The sequence below is a fragment of the Schistocerca gregaria genome, chromosome 1 (genome assembly GCF_023897955.1).
Source record: "Schistocerca gregaria isolate iqSchGreg1 chromosome 1, iqSchGreg1.2, whole genome shotgun sequence".
Classification (NCBI taxonomy): Eukaryota; Metazoa; Arthropoda; class Insecta; order Orthoptera; family Acrididae; genus Schistocerca; species Schistocerca gregaria.
This window is the reverse complement of record NC_064920.1, coordinates 46638508-46643805: the sequence shown is the minus strand read 5'-3', so window position 1 is coordinate 46643805 and position 5298 is coordinate 46638508. Positions and strand designations below refer to the sequence as shown.

General features: G+C 48.1%; 1 non-coding gene across 1 annotated transcript; it reads right to left on the bottom strand.

Moving 5' to 3' along the window:
• Positions 1-3910: 3910 nt before the first annotated feature.
• On the bottom strand, positions 3911-3982 carry Trnan-auu (transfer RNA asparagine (anticodon AUU)). The gene has a single exon. It is a non-coding gene; the product is annotated as a tRNA-Asn (tRNA).
• Between the last annotated feature and the right edge of the window lie 1316 nt (positions 3983-5298).

Sequence of the window (5298 nt, the reverse complement as noted above, 5' to 3'; positions counted from 1 at the left end):
AGACGTTTGCCGTTGCCACCAGGATTTGTCCCGAGCGTAGCGTTTAAACATTTTTGATAAAGTTGGTTTGGCATGTGTTATCCACCATTCAGTAACGAAGGCATACTGTGCAACCCGTCGTTCACATGCCTCCCATGTTTCGTTAAAGACACGGTGACAGTCAACATCGTTAAGGAGAGCATTGTTAAGTTTCCAGAAACCTCTGCCGCGAAATGTGCCTTGCTTGACCATGTTAACAGTACAAATATATGCGGCATGATCGGAAAAAATTGTGGGCCAAACTTCGGATTGGAGGACTTGAGTCTTCATACACGCCGATACATAGATTCTGTCTAGCCGGCTTGCAGAGTGGTTCGTGACATGAGTGAACCCAGGTGCCGCTCCGTGCGTATGCTCCCATGTGTCAATGAGGTTCATTTCTTGGACGATACGTTCTAGTTCTCCAGATTTGTTAAAATTAGGCGTCTGGTCTTTTGGACTTAAGACACAATTGAAGTCACCCGCAAAAATTATACGATCGTAGGTTCCCCTAAAAAGTGGGACTATGGCGCTTGTGAAGAACTCAGCCCTAGCACGCCTATTGCTACTGCCGGACGGGGCGTAAACATTGATTATGCGTGTCCGATGGAAAGTGACAGCGATCCCTCTATGATCAGGCAGTTTTTCTGCGTCGGTCGCTACAATCCCTTCTTTTAACAGAATCGCTGTCCCTAAATTCGCACCGCTCCCGGAATTGGAGAGAGTAGTATAACCAGTTATTCGGTCAAGTTCAATCGCAGCGACTTCTTGAAGTAACAGAATATCGATATCCGCTGCGTATACAAAATCTTGTAAATTACGGAGCCGCCAGTACGACTGTATCTTATTGATGTTTAACGTGGCAATTTTATAGGCTTGGGGCTCGTTCATGGGAGAAGGCACATACTATTAATTAAACAGTCTTAGAAGGATGGCTAACGAAATTGAGGCCAAGCGCGTCAGTCGGAGTTCCTGTAGTTCCCGGTACGGTTGGTGTATGCTGCTCTGTGGGGGGTGCCGAAGATTCCGTCTCAATGGTCCGCATGACAGCCGCATCATTGCTCGCATCCAATACTTCCATTTCCCGTGCCCAATTCCCAGTGAGAGTGGCCTCTGACAAAAGCGATCCTGCGTTTCCTTGAGCGTGGGTATCCGGCAAAACGACTCTACTCGAGGTATCACTATCTTCCACCCGTCGTGGATTCACAGGGGGAGACACTACAGGATCAATGTCCATTCGACCAGACGCAGGGAGACCAACTTCAGAGGGTTCAGAAGTGTTCTGACACATTTGGCTGCTTATTCGTTTCGCTTTGTCGCGGAGCTGTGGGGCGAGCTGATTGGCTCCTTGATGTGCAAGTCTCCGCTTCTTTTTGGAAGGCTTCCTGTTAGGGTTCGCAGTATCATCAACATCCGAAGTGGACTGTTGACTCTGGGGTTGATCCGCCGGGAACACAGCGTCTGCTTCATCCTCAGTACCAGTGGCATCAACCACTGGGGAGTCATCCGTCGTTACCTCCATCTCTGAGTGTGGTAGCGGCGGTGCCGCGTCAGCACTCGGTTCTTTGACGTTATCGGCCAAAACATCATTCAAACGAGGGGCATCTACAGGCGGGGTCGCGGGTGGAAGACCAGAAGCCGCGACAGCGTATGTCAGTGGCAGTGCCGTCGTCACAGGGGGGCTAGCGGCTTCACCGACAGGTATCTGCGTCACCCGTCTTTGTATACATTCAGAGCGCACGTGGCCGGGCGCACCACAGCCGACACACGTTTTTGGCTGCCCATCATATATGACAATTCCGCGATGTCCACCTACGTAAATATATGAAGGTATGTGCTTCTGTATATCGATCTTAACCTGCCTGACGCCGTTAAGCACCGGAAATTTGTGGGCTTTGGACCAACGCTCCGCAAAATTGTTAATGACCCTCCCGTAAGGTGTCAATGCAGAATTTATTTGCGCGGCTGTTATTTCAAACGGGAGTTCGAAAATACGTGCCGTTCGGATGCCCAGTCCAGCATGCGTAATGCTGACGTCACTGACGGTACCATCGCTATGTTTAAACTTCAGTACACCTCCACTGGACTCCACAATTCTATCACACAGTTCAGAGGACGTTAATTTCACATAAACAACACTAGTCACGATAGAGAAATTTATCCATACAATGTCATCAAAAGTAATCTTAGCTGTTTCCTCTACCCATGCTTCAACTTCAAACGAATTTGGTTTCGAAAAGTTCCTATCAAAGGTAAACTTCAAGGTATCTTTCCTGTTAGTCGGATTCATAATTCCATATCAGATCCTACAGAACGGAACGAATACTAATAAGCAGACGCGGTAAGCACGCGACTCACCGCCTGACGTAAACACTTCCTGCCGCAGCGCGCTGGCCCTGGAGGTCCGCTCACCACCGCTGCCGCAGGCAGACTGCGCCCTACTGAGCTAGCCGGCTGCCGCGGTTAATACCTGCCAGGTAGAACGCCACACAGTACTCGTTTGGGTTGGGTGGTCCCATACAGAATCTCTCCATGCTGCCTAATGTTTTCCTAACGTCACACTCGTCACGTACTTCACTTTTATTTCATAATCATTTCTGAGAGGTAAAGGAATTGCATGATAACATGCAGAGCTAGTGGCGTCAAAATTAACACACATACTTGATGTGACTCAAAAGCCGAACGAGTTACTTTCCGACGTTGTTTTAGATGTGCAAGTGCCAGTCAAAACTCGCGGTGACGGCACCCTGCCGACCATTTCACTAGTTAACACCGGTCTTGTTGTGTGTGTTTCAAGCTCAAGAGAAACTCCAAGCAAAAAATTGTCAACAGCAACATTCAGACGGTTTCGTACTGCTCAATTGCTACATCAAAACGGTATGTTTCTTTTTCAGAATTGGAAAAACACGAGCGTGACATGATTCGAGCCTGTAATCTTCAGATCCGAAGTCCGGCGCCTGATCCATTAGGCCACACGGTCACTGACGACAAACTATAACTTGTATACGACTCATCTCGAAACGCTCACACTCTGAGGAATTGTGTTTTCGTTCTGCACAGCCGCTGCCCCTTGCTCTTTCCCACCCATTCGTTACATTCAACCTCTTACGAGACCGACCAAATATAGACTGGGAAACAAGACCACACACTTTGTGCATTCGGAATCGAAGGTAGGGCGTCCCTCGCCGCATTTCCTACGATGGCCATTTGCTACTTCTGCAGAAGCGGTGGCGGCGACGGCGACGACGACGACGACGACCGCGAGAGGCTCTGAGATATGTGAGAAATACATCTATAAAATGTAATTCAGACTGCCTTCTCCCACCTTATGCTGTACCGCTTTGGCAAATGCTTTATCTGCGCCATTCGCCTTAATCACATCTGAGAGTAGTTCTTAATGAAACGCCTGTCGCTAATTGTTCGTCATCACAGATACTGTTAGCTATACGGCCACGACGCGAAACTGATTTCCAAAATTCGTCTTCCTCCTCTGGGGATGGAACTTAAGTCCCCTGGTTTACTACACCAGTGCTCTACCACTGAGCTAAAGAGGCGCGGCCTAGCAGTACTCTTGCGTACTTCGGCCTTACGGTCGTCTGCATCATCAGACTTCAGCTGACAACACTTCATTTTTCCTTCTAATATTTGCAGCTATGGCGACCCATTACTGCTTGGCTACACCTCTGACACGTAACCGATGTGCTCTCCAAACAACAACACTTGCATTTCAGAACATGTCTTTCACACATGTCTACAAAATCACCTTCACCTTCAATTACAGTTTCCTTGCTACTGACAGAGACGTAGGCAAAGTTTAAAGTTGCTATTTACATTACATCACGTTAATCAGAAAAACGGTAATTTACATCTGCAGCGGAACAAAATTCCGTTTGGCTCAGTGTGGGGCTCGAACCCACGACCATGGCATTAATAGTCTCACGCTCTACCGACTGAGCTAGCCGGCTGCCGCGGTTAATACCTGCCAGGTAGAACGCCACACAGTACTCGCTTGGGTTGGGTGGTCCCATACAGAATCTCTCCATGCTGCCTAATGTTTTCCTAACGTCACACTCGTCACGTACTTCGCTTTTATTTCATAATCATTTCTGAGAGGTAAAGGAATTGCATGATAACATGCAGAGCTAGTGGCGTCAAAATTGACACACATACTTGATGTGACTCAAAAGCCGAACGAGTTACTTTCCGACGTTGTTTTAGATGTGCAAGTGCCATTCAAAACTCGCGGTGACGGCACCCTGCCGACCATTTCGATAGCTAACACCGGTCTTGTTGTGTGTGTTTCAAGCTCAAGAGCAACTCCAAGCAAAAAATTGTCAACAGCAACATTCAGACGCTTTCGTACTGCTCAATGGCTACATCAAAGCGGTATGTTTCTTTTTCAGAATTGGAAAAACACGAGCGTGACAGGATTCGAGCCTGTAATCTTCAGATCCGAAGTCCGACACCTGATCCATTAGGCCACATGGTCACTGACGACCAACTATAACTTGTGTACGACTCATCTCGAAACGCTCACACTCTGAGGAATTGTTTTTCGTTCTGCACAGCCGCTGCCCCTTGCTCTTTCCCACCCATTCGTTACATTCAACCTCTTACGAGACCGACCAAATTAAGACTGGGGAACAAGACCACACACTTTGTGCATTCGGAATCGAAGGCAGGGCGTCCCTCGCCGCATTTCCTACGATGGCCATTTGCTACTTCTGCAGAAGCGGTGGCGGCGACGACGACGACGACGACGACGACGACGACGACGACGACCGCGAGAGGCTCTGAGATATGTGAGAAATACATGTATAAAATGTAATTCAGACTGCCTTCTCCCACCTTATGCTGTACCGCTTTGGCAAATGCTTTATCTGCGCCATTCGCCTTAATCACATCTGAGAGTAGTTCTTAATAAAACGCCTGTCGCTAATTGTTCGTCATCACAGATACTGTTTCCTATACGGCCACGACGCGAAACTGATTTCCAAAATTCGTCTTCCTCCTCTGAGGATGGAACTTACGACCCCTGGTTTACTACACCAGTGCTCTACCACTGAGCTAAAGAGGCGCGGCCTAGCGGTACTCTTGCGTACTTCGGCCTTACGGTCGCCTGCATCATCAGACTTCAGCTGACAACACTTCATATTAGCTTCTAATATTTGCAGCTATGGCGACCCATTACTGCTTGGCTACACCTCTGACACGTAACCGATGTGCTCTCCAAACAACAACACTTGCATTTCAGAACATGTCTTTCACACATGTCTACAA